We start from the raw sequence: 12,357 nt of genomic DNA, 5'->3' as shown, positions 1-12,357 counted from the left end.
CTGCCCCTGTGTTGTGTCAGCCAGATGTTTCTCTTCCGTTCCAGGTCGAGGTTGATGCTTCTGAGATTGGAGCAGGGGCGGTTTTGTCACAGAGAGGTTCTGATTGCTCAGTGATGAAACCATGTGCTTTCTTTTCCAGGAAGTTTTCGCCCGCTGAGCGTAATTATGATGTGGGCAATCGAGAGTTGCTGGCCATGAAGTGGGCATTCGAGGAGTGGCGTCATTGGCTTGAAGGAGCTAAGCATCGAGTGGTGGTATTGACTGATCATAAGAACTTGACTTATCTCGAGTCTGCCAAGCGCTTGAATCCTAGACAGGCCCGTTGGTCGTTATTTTTTGCCCGCTTCGACTTTGTGATTTCGTACCTTCCGGGCTCTAAAAATGTGAAGGCGGATGCTCTGTCTAGGAGTTTTGTGCCCGACTCTCCGGGTTTATCTGAGCCAGCGGGTATCCTCAAGGAAGGAGTCATTGTGTCTGCCATCTCCCCTGATTTGCGGCGGGTGCTGCAAAAATTTCAGGCGAATAAACCTGATCGTTGTCCAGCAGAGAAACTGTTCGTCCCTGATAGGTGGACTAATAAACTTATCTCTGAACTTCATTGTTCGGTGTTGGCTGGTCATCCTGGAATCTTTGGTACCAGAGAGTTAGTGGCTAGATCCTTCTGGTGGCCATCTCTGTCACGGGATGTACGTACTTTTGTGCAGTCCTGTGGGATTTGTGCTAGGGCTAAGCCCTGCTGTTCTCGTGCCAGTGGGTTGCTTTTGCCCTTACGGTCCCAAAGAGGCCTTGGACACATATTTCGATGGATTTCATTTCTGACCTTCCCGTTTCTCAAAAGATGTCAGTCATTTGGGTGGTCTGTGATCGCTTTTCTAAAATGGTCCATCTGGTGCCCTTGGCTAAATTGCCTTCCTCCTCTGATTTGGTACCTTTGTTCTTTCAGCATGTGGTTCGGTTGCATGACATTCCTGAGAATATTGTTTCTGACAGAGGTTCCCAGTTTGTTTCAAGGTTTTGGCGAGCCTTTTGTGGTAGGATGGGCATTGACTTGTCTTTTTCCTCGGCTTTCCATCCTCAGACTAATGGCCAGACCGAACGAACCAATCAGACCTTGGAAACATATCTGAGATGTTTTGTTTCTGCAGACCAGGATGATTGGGTGTCCTTTTTGCCGTTGGCTGAGTTCGCCCTTAATAATCGGGCCAGCTCGGCTACCTTGGTTTCTCCATTTTTTTGCAATTCTGGGTTCCATCCTCGTTTCTCTTCAGGACAGGTTGAGTCTTCGGACTGTCCTGGTGTGGATTCTGTGGTGGATAGGTTGCAGCAGATCTGGACTCAGGTAGTGGACAATTTGATCTTGTCCCAGGAGAAAGCTCAACTTTTCGCTAATCGCAGACGCCGTGTGGGTCCCCGACTTCGTGTTGGGGATCTGGTTTGGTTATCTTCTCGTCATATTCCTATGAAGGTTTCCTCTCCTAAATTTAAACCTCGTTTTATTGGTCCGTATAGGATTTCTGAGGTTCTCAATCCTGTGTCTTTTCGTTTGACCCTCCCAGACTCCTTTTCCATACATAATGTATTCCATAGGTCGTTGTTGCGGAGATACGTGGCACCTATGGTTCCATCTGTTGAGCCTCCTGCCCCGGTTTTGGTGGAGGGGGAATTGGAGTATATTGTGGAGAAGATTTTGGATTCTCGTGTTTCTAGACGGAAAATCCAGTATCTGGTTAAATGGAAGGGTTATGCTCAGGAAGATAATTCCTGGGTTTTTGCCTCTGATGTTCATGCTTCCGATCTTGTTCGTGCCTTTCATGCGGCTCATCCTGGTCGGCCTGGGGGCTCTGGTGAGGGTTCGGTGACCCCTCCTCAAGGGGGGGGTACTGTTGTGAATTCTGTGGCTGAATTCACTCCTGTGGTCACAAGTGGTACTGCAGCTTCTGAGCTTCCTCCCTCAGGTGTTCTGGTGAGCTCGTTAACTGCTTCATTACTTAACTCCGCCTGATGCTGCTATCCTTGCTCCTTGTCAATGTTTCAGTGTTGGATCTGAGCTTCTCCTGATTGTTCCTGTGACCTGCTGCTCTGTATAGCTAAGTGCTTTTTGCTTTTTTGTTGCTTTTTTTCTGTCCAGCTTGTCTTTTGTTTTGCTGGAAGCTCTGAGACGCAAAGTGTGTACCGCCGTGCCGTTAGTTCGGCACGGTGGGTTTTTTTTTTGCCCCCTTTGCGTGGTTTTGCTTTAGGGTTTTTTGTAGACTGCAAAGTTCGCTTTACTGTCCTCGCTCTGTCCTAGAATATCGGGCCCCACTTTGCTGAATCTATTTCATCCCTACGTTTTGTCTTTTCATCTTACTCACAGTCATTATATGTGGGGGGCTGCCTTTTCCTTTGGGGAATTTCTCTGGGGCAAGTCAGGCCTATTTTTCTATCTTCAGGCTAGCTAGTTTCTTAGGCTGTGTCGAGTTGCCTAGGTAGTTGTTAGGCGCAATCCACAGCCGCTTTTAGTTGTGTTTAGGATAGGATCAGGTGTGCAGTCTACAGAGTTTCCACGTCTCAGAGCTCGTTCTTGTATTTTTGGGTATTTGTCAGATCACTGTGTGCGCTCTGATCGCTAAGCACACTGTGTTTCTGGATTGCCTTCATAACACCTGTCATTAGCAAACATAACAGAATATATTTCGTAAACCAACATCCACCAATATGCTGCTGCATGCCTCCTCCTCGCACCCTTCACATATGGTCCGAGCTGTACCTGTGGCCAATTTTTAAGACTTCGGCGTATTTGTTTTACACAAGTACTATTTGAGGCGGAGGCAGAGAAGCTTAGTCAGCGGTTTCTGGAAAGGGGATATAGCCGTAGAGCCATTAAGAGGGCCTATCATAGGGCTAAGTGGGCAAATAGGGATTCTTTATTATATCATACCCGCACTGACACGGAAAATGCTAACGTGATGAGGTTAGTTACTAATTTTAGCACTCAATCTGAGTCGGTGCGTGTTGCCCTTACAAAAGCCTGGTCCATTCTGATGACCGATGACCATCGCTAAGATTATCCCAAAAAAAACCGCTATCACATTTCGCCGTGGGAAAAATTTGCGTGATTGTCTCGTACGGAGTCATTATGAGAGTACGTCCCTCCGTACATTCCTTGATGATGTCCCTGTTAGAAGAGGCTGTAGGCCTTGTGGGCGCTGTGTCGCCTGTAGAAACATCGAGCGTAGTAACTCTTTTGTCGATTCCTCTGGGCATAAGAAATTTGATATTGATAAGTCAATTACATGTGAATCGAGTAATGTCATCTATTATGCCACGTGTCCGTGCTCCCTGATTTATGTTGGCCTTACCACACGCCAGCTTAAGGTGAGAGTCAGGGAGCACGTGCGTGGCATTGAGGCGGCAAGTGAGCAAGACGACATAGCGCTCCTGAAAACAATTCCGAAACATTTTAAGATACATCATAGCTGTAATAGCAGGGGACTTCGTGTTAAGGGCATTGACTCTATCGACCCGGGGATTCGGGGGGGGCAATATTTCTCAGCGTCTCTCCCAATTAGAAACTTGATGGATTTGGACACTTGGTACAGTCCATCCCCGGGGTCTTAATGAGCACTTTAATTTCTCATCCTTCCTGTGATTCCCTCCTGCTGCACATGTGTGCGGGACTCTGTTTGAATTTTGTTTTTGTTGTTTTTAGTAATTGTTTTCTGTGTCATTTTTTTAATATTTGTACATTTGTATTTAGGTCTTGTTGTGCCTTTCTTTCTTATTGGTGGTGTTATATGCCGATGTGGACATGTGGATGAGTCTAGTCCTTGGATTGGGTTTTTCTACACCGTTGGTCATTTTTTCTGAAGATACATGGATTTTATCATCAATAGCCCTTGTGTAGCGGAGTGGACAACATGGACTGAATGCCACGATACATGATTTGATTACAAGTTGCTTTTTGCTTATATATATGAACTATTATCTGGTCATTGTTATTATTGCAGTTGTTCTGTGCGCTACATATGGATCTATATAGTGTCGTTTGTATATGACCTCATAGGTGTAACTCTTACTATGTCTTCTCTTAGTTATTTATTATTATTTCATGTATGTATTTGTTTATGTGTGTTATTTGTTTCATTTTTTGTCATTTTTATTCATTGTATTTTTTATTTAGGTGTTTATCTGTACTTTCCACATGTCCTTATCTGTTTATGTTTATCCGTGGTATTTTCCTTTCATTCCTGCCGCTTTAGCCGTGATTTGCCCCTTTCCCTATTTCAAGATGGAGTTTTTTGTCTATAGCATGCCTTTGCGCATGCGCGGCCGTGTTCCCGTGTTGCCTTGACATTATGGTTGCGCCGCTACGCGCTCGTCGCCGGGGGACACAGGGCCCTGTGCCGACCCGGTGTACGGTGTTGTGCGGCATATCCGCTGGTGTCGGGTATGGCGGTGACATTACCGCTTGATCGTGTCTTACTTGGTGATGTAGGGTATTGGTTGCTTAGTAACTATATGTCACTTCTGGTTGCGGCGGCTTTCTATTTCCGGTTACGGCGGCTTTCTACTTCCGGTTTTAGCAGTTATAAAGGTGCACACCCGACCTCTCTGTATATTCCCCCTGAGGAAGGTTTATCACCGAAACGTGCGTTGGGGAGGGCGCATGGACCCTGGATCTGGTCTACCCATCTGCCCTATTTTAGGTAATGTATATTCATTTACGATACTGATGTTATTGGGCCCTTTGATTGTCTATGTGGACGTATGATGGTACTAGTATTTTCCAGCATAGTGGTATGGGCTTCATAGCCCACCTTGTATTATTATGGCGTAGACTTTGACCCCGGCTCGGTGCGCTCCTTTTATGCTCTTTCAGTGGTGTCCTTGCACACCCTGTGGTATTGAGCCTCATCTGTTTCTTTGTATGATATGTCTTTTTATATATATATATATATACATTTTTGTGCAATAATAAAGTTGATGTTTATATATCTTTACTTGGGTTTTTGGTCGTTTTTTGGGTCTATTTTGACCCACATCTCTTCTAATCTCTCTCTTTAGCACATCTTTCTGCTTCCTTCCCCTTTGTCTCTCTCACAGGAACTGACCTGACTCTCCCTACAGACTACCAGTTATATATATGGGGAGTCACCTAGTAAATAGGATCAGAAGCTCCCCCTGGTGGCCTGGAGTATGAAATGTGCTGCATGGTTGTGATACCTGGATGCAGTTATTCTTCCTTGCCTCCGAGCATAGCATCACTCTCCCTGGGAGGAAAGCAATACCACTGTGATGACCAGGACCCTGGGGCACCACACAAAGACCCTCCATCACTTCCTGATGAAAGACAAAGATCCCCCCTCACTTCCGGTACACAGAGAAAGACCCTCCCTCACTTTATGTTGAAAGACAAAGACCCTCCATCAATTCCTGTAAAAAGACAAAGACCCTCCACCACTTCCTGTAGAAGGACAAAGAGCCTACCTCCCTTCCTGTCGAGACAAAGAGCCTACCTCACTTCCTGTAGAGAGACTAAGATCCTCCCTCACTTCCTGTAGAGAGACAAAGAGCCCACCTTACTTCCTGTAAACAAAGACTCTCCCTCCCTTCCTGTAGAGAGACAAAGACCACCAGCTCTTCATGTAGAGAGAAAAAGACCCTACACCAAGAACTGTTGAAAAACCGTCCTTTCCCTCTTATAGTCAAGAACCTTTCTCCACATCCTGTTGAAAGACCTACTTTCCCCACATTTAGACCCTCCTTCACTTCCTGCCGAGAGACTAAGTTCGGCCCTCACTTCCATTAGAAAAACAAAGACCTGCCCTACTTCCTGTAGAAAGGCATAGTCTCGCCCTCATTTCCTGTAGACAGACAGAGACTCACCCCAAATTCTGTGATTCTTACTGCTAGAGATGGATTACAATGACAACCGGCAGTGGAGAGCATACTGCACACGAGGGACACAACAGCACTTTGGGGAGATTTTGTGGAAGACAACATAATTTACGAACCATCTGGTTTACAGATTGTCTATCTACCACATTATCTATCAAATGTGAACCTGAGGGTACAGTGACCATTGAGGCTGCTTTTGTTGAGAATATGGATGGGATTGTGCACAGAGGATAATCACTTTAACTACATGTATGTAGAAGAAGAATGTATAAATAATGTGGAAAACCAAAAAGCTATCCTATTTTCCTTAAAAATGTTGATTTTGGTGGCAACTCAATTTGCAGCCCAATTACAGAGGCAATTACAGAGTGGTTGGTAACTCATGCACGTGGCAGACTAATAAGGACAGAACCTCACTGCATCGATAATCACAGTAAATTCTGCTTTGTATCGCTACAGTCACATTTAGTTTTTCCAGACACTGAGACAAGTTACATTATGAGTTGACTGAAATCTATTAAGAAAAAATTGTCAAAGAAAAGATTTAACTTATTAGCATATAAATTGATTGTATTTGTAAAGCAGGTAGTTGTGAACGGCGAACAAATGCGGATTTGAAGAAATCAAGAAAATTAGTTTGCAACTTGTTCTTACAGCTGTAACTAAAAAAAAAAGGATGAATAATCGATTGAGAAAGGATGCACTGTGCTCGGGTGGTCATCGTCAACACAGATGACTCTGCTTAACCACTATAAGTAGTCTATGAAAACTAAAGGATGGCCAAGGAATCTCTGCAGGGGTTCACTTACTTTTGGGTCAATTAAGGACTGACGGAGGTCTCAGAACATTAGGTCCACTGCAATATTTTTCTTTTCTTCTCACAAGGATTCCGGCGCAGGTGATTCGGTTTCTAATGTCACATCGTGCTTAGTCAGAGACTCAGGCAAACATGTCTCTTCTCAACGCTGGAAGCACAGAGTGTGCACGGTGAAGATGTAGGGAGAGCGTTTTTGGGGAAGAAGTAAACAAGAAGCCAGAGAGAGCTGTGCGGAAGTATTATTTTTTATTTTACTCCCCTTTCATCGTCCTGTGATTCGCCATTTGAATTATGCGAATCCCAAAAATTCACATTTAGGGGAAAATTTTACTACTTCGGTATGCCTCAAATCGATTTTGCTGATCTCTACTAGAGTATAATATGTCCATCTTGATAGATTCCTCCTAGCTCATTCTCTGCATCCATCTTGGAACGGACATACAATCAAAAAGGAGCTGCCGCCATCCTACAGGTGTTCCTCCCTCTTTGCTGATGATGTTCTCGACCCACAATTGAACAAAGGAACTAACTAAGGCCTCTTTCACACGTCAGTGTCTCCGGTACGTGTACTGACAGTTTTCTCACATACCGGAGACACTGACACACGTAGACCCATTCAAATGAATGGGTCTATGCACATGTCTCTGTGTTTTCACGGACTGTGTGTCCGTGTTGAAAACACGGAGACATGTCCGTTTTTCTCCGGCAGCACGGTCCGCAAAGTGTCCCGCACACGTGCACACGGAGAACAGTGTGCACTCTCCTCCGTGTGCACGTACCGCCCGCAGGAGAGACAGCGCTACAGTAAGCGCTGTCTCCCCCATGTGTGGTGCTGAAGCCGGAATTCATCCCTTCTTCCCAGCAGCGTTCGCTTGAGAACTCAAAAAGGTCCGGATTTCCCTGGAAGACAACAGTGGCGGATGTTCAATGCTCATGTCATCCGCTGTATATAATATATATAAATAGCGCGGGTGAAATAAGTATTAATCACATCACCAATTTTCTAAGTAAATCTATTAAATTATGTGTAATATTGAGAAATGACAACCGCAGGTGCAAAAAGCCATGCAAAGTCATGTCACCAGCTGAAATCCATCCGTAAGTAGAAAGCAATCCTGCCACTTGTGGCAAATAATATCAGCTGGTTCAACTGATGGCCTATAAAAAGGTGTCTCATCACCAAGAAACATCTCATAATGGATAAACCCAGTGAGCTGTCTCAAGACCTTTGCAACCTTATTTTTGCAAAACATATTGATGACATTGGTTACAGAAGAATTTTTAAACTATTGAACGTTCAAGTGAGCATTGTTGGGGCCAAGAAAAAACATCAGTTAACCATAAACCGGCCAGGACCGCAATTTCAGACAGAGGAGTGAAAATAATTATCAGAAGAATTGTCAAAGAACCAATGACCATCTGTGGAGAGCTACAGAAAGACCTGGAATCAGCAGGTACAATTGTTTGAAAGAAAACAATGAGTAATGCACTCATCATAAATAGCCTGTATGCATGCTCACCAATCAACCTCTGTAGCCTGTATGCATGCTCACCAAGCCATACTCCAATGCTGAACAAAGAGCATGCTCTAGCGTGTTTATGTTTATTCAACAACATACCTAGAGAATATAGTCTGGTCAGATGGGATCAAGATTGAACTCTGACCTGAATTAAATAGAAAATGTATGGAAGGAACTAGAGAACAGAGTTCAGAGAAGGAGCCCACGGGACCTTCAGGATGTGAAAACTGTTTGTGTGGAAGAATGGGCCAAAATCCCACCTAAGCAATGCCTGCAACTAGTTTCTCCATATGGGAGAAGTATTAAATACATTTCAGTAAGCGTGTTCACTACTTTTTCCCTGTGTTATCTCCCATTGTTACACATAACTTAATTTATGGACTTCTAAGGTTTGATTTCTTTTCTTGTGTGGCTTGGATGGGTTGTTACTGACATCTGGGGAGAATTTCATGTCAGTAGCACTTTTAGGAATATACTTACTTAGCAAGTTGGTGACGTGATCAATACTTATTTCACCCGCCATATATATTTATTCATTTTTGGTGACTTTCTAAATTCTATTGTGCAAAAAGTCTTTTCCAATTTTTTAAATTAACCACATTAGTAGCACTGCTATTTCAGAAGCGATACTGTGCAAACGAAAAAAGGGACACCAGATGCTGTTCCCCAAAGAGCTAAATGAGAAAAGACGTCCATATGGGGCGAGGATCTAATTCAATTTTTCTGTTTCCTTTATCTGCATGAGGTTTAATTTACCGGAGTCGTTTCCTATTCTGCACCAGCTTTTGTTTGAAGGACGTAGATTTCACTTAATTTGCTTTTACAATTAATTTTTTCTATTTTTTTTTTCTTTGCGAGCAGATGTCTGAATGATTCCGCATTAATGTGAATGTAAATGGTGTGAGGTTCTGTCTCTTTTCATACATACGTAATGTACCTCATCCTCTCTGCTGAAGAGACAGGACTATTTCTGTGAGCTTGGGATATACTTCAAGTTGTTCTCTTGGAAAGGGTGAGGTTTACTTGTGAAGATGTGGAACCTAATTAGACCACTGTTCAGATAATTACTTATCAGGACGCTGTTGATGAGTTGTTCGTTTATTGACAAGAGTTCGGTCTTTCTAGGATGGAAAAACTTCTCCAAAAAGCCCAAGATGCTAAACTATTCTCCATTACTGGTGCAATCCTTGGGTTCAAGCGAGCAAATCAGGAAATCCAAGTGGTTGCCTCTTATGTGGTTGGGTCTTGTGTGGTGGACTCTTGGATGGTTGACTCCGGTGGTGGTTTCTGGTGCAGTGGAGTCTGCAAAGTTGGTTCCTTAAGTTCGGAAACAAGACATGGTGGACTCTTTTGTAGTGTTTTCCTTGCTAGTATAGTTGGTTTCTATTAAGGCAATTTCTTGTAGATTTTAGGCTGATGGTTTCCAATATAGTGGATTCTTTTTTGGCTATCTCTTGTGTTTTAGTCATTTGTTGGTTGCTCCTCTTGCTTTATTCTCATGTGTTGGACTTCTATATGTTGGTTGATTGTATAATGGCTTCCTGTCTGTTAGTCTGTTGTTTAGTTGTTTCGTGTATGATTATTTCTAGATTTTGTGGACTGTTGAGTGGTGGACTCTCAGATGGTTGATTCAGGTGATGGTTCCTGGTGCAGTGGAACTTTGTACGATGGTTTCTTGAGTCTTGAAATATGGATTCTTTGACTCTTTTAACCCCTTAGTGACAGAGCCAATTTGGTACTTAATGACAAGGCCAATTTTTGCAATTCTGACCACTGTCACTTTATGAGGTTATAACTCTGGAACGCTTCAACGGATCCCGCTGATTCTGAGATTGTTTTTTCATGACATATTGTACTTCATGTTAGTGGTAACATTTCTTCGATATTACTTGCGATTATTTATGAAAAAAACGGAAATATGGCGAAAATTTTTAAAATTTTGCAATTTTCAAACTTTGTATTTTTATGCCCTTAAATCAGAGACATATGTCACGAAAAATAGTTAATAAATAACATTTCCCACATGTCTACTTTACATCAGCACAATTTTGGAAACAAAATTTTTTTTTGTTAGGGAGTTATAAGGGTTAAAAGTTGACCAACAATTTCTCATTTTTACAACACCATTTTTTTTTAGGGACCACATCACATTTGAAGTCATTTTGAGGGGTCTATATGATAGAAAATAATGAAGTGTGACACCTTTCTAAAAACTACACCCCTCAAGGTTCTCAAAACCACATTCAAGAAGTTTATTAACCCTTTACGTGCTTCACAGGAACTGAAACAATGTGGAAGGAAAAAATGAACATTTAACTTTTTTTTGCAAACATCTTAATTCAGAACCATTTTTTTTATTTTCACAAGTGTAAAAACAGAAATGTAACCATAAATTTTGTTATGCAATTTCTCCTGAATACGCCAATTCCCCATATGTGGGGGTAAACCACTTCTTGGGCGCACCGCAGAACTTAGAAGTGAAGGAGTGCCGTTTGACTTTTTCAATGCAGAATTGGCTGGAATTGAGATCGGACGCCATGTCACGTTTAGAGAGCCCCTGATGTGCCTAAGCAGTGGAAACCCCCCACAAGTGACACCATTTTGGAAACTAGACCCCTTAAGGAACTTATCTAGATGTGTGGTGAGCACTTTGAACCCCCAAGTGCTTCATAGAAGTTTATAACGTAGAGCCGTGAAAATAAAAAATCGCTTTTGTTTACACAAAAATGATCTTTTCGCCCACAAATTCTTATTTTCACAAGGGTAACAGGAGAAATTATACCACAAAAGTTGTTGAGCGATTTCTCCTGAATACGTTGATACCCCATATATGAGGGTAAACCACTGTTAGGGCGCACCGCAGAGCTTGGAAGTGAAGGAGCGCCATTTTACTTTTTCAATGTAGAATTGGCTGGAATTGAGATTGGACGCCATGTCGCGTTTGGAGAGCCCCTGATGTGCCTAAACAGTGGAAACCCCCCACAACTGACACCATTTTGGAAACTAGACCCCTTAAGGAACTTATCTAGATGTGTGGCGAGCACTTTGAACCCCCATGTGCTTCACAGAAGTTTATAACGTAGAGCCGTGAAAAAAAAAATTGCATTTTTTCTACAAAAATGATCTTTTTGCCCACAAATTTTTATTTTCACAAGGGTAACAGGAGAAATTAGACCACTAATGTTGTTGTGCAATTTCTCCTGAGTACGTCGATACCCAATATGTGGGGGTAAACCACTGTTTGGGCGCACCGCAGAGCTTGGAAGAGAAAGAGTGCCGTTTTACTTTTTCAATGTAGAATTGGCTGGAATTGAGATCGGACGCCATGTCGCGTTTGGAGAGCCCCTGATGTGCCTAAACAGTAGAAATCCCCCACAAGTGACCCCATTTTGGAAACTAGACCCCCCATGGAACTTATCTAGATGTGTGGTGAGAACCTTGAATGCCCAAGTGCTTCACAGAAGTTTATAATGCAGAGCCGTGAAAATAAAAAATATTTTTTTTTTCCACAAAAAAGATTTTTTAGCCCCCAAGTTTTTATTTTCACAAGGGTAACAAAAGAAATTGGACCCCAAAAATTGTTGTCCAATTTGTCCTGAGTATGCTGGTACCCCATATGTGGGGGTAAACCACTGTGTGGGCGCACGGCAGAGCTCGGAAGGGAAGGAGTGCCTTTTTGGAATGCAGACTTTGATAGAATGGTCTGTGGGCATTATGTTGCGATTGCAAAGCCCCTGATGTACCTAAACTGTAGTAACCCCCCACAAGTGACCCCATTTTGGAAACTAGACCCCCCAAGGAACTTATCTAGATGTGTGGTGAGAACTTTGAATGCCCAAGTGCTTCACAGAAGTTTAGAATGCAGAGTCGTGAAAATAAAAAATATTTTTTTTTCCACAAAAAAGATATTGTAGCCCCCAAGTTTTTATTTTCACAAGGGTAACAGGAGAAATTGGACCCCAGAAGTTGTTGTCCAATTTATCCCGAGTACGCTGATGCGCCATATGTGGGGGTAAACCACTGTTTGGGCGCACGGCAGAGCTCGGAAGGGAAGGAGCGCCTTTTTGGAATGCAGACTTTGATAAAATGGTCTGTGGGCATTATGTTGCGATTGCAGAGCCCCTGATGTACCTAAACTGTAGT

The sequence above is a fragment of the Ranitomeya imitator genome, chromosome 6, assembly GCF_032444005.1.
Source record: "Ranitomeya imitator isolate aRanImi1 chromosome 6, aRanImi1.pri, whole genome shotgun sequence".
Classification (NCBI taxonomy): domain Eukaryota; kingdom Metazoa; phylum Chordata; class Amphibia; order Anura; family Dendrobatidae; genus Ranitomeya; species Ranitomeya imitator.
Note: the sequence above shows the minus strand (reverse complement) of the source record.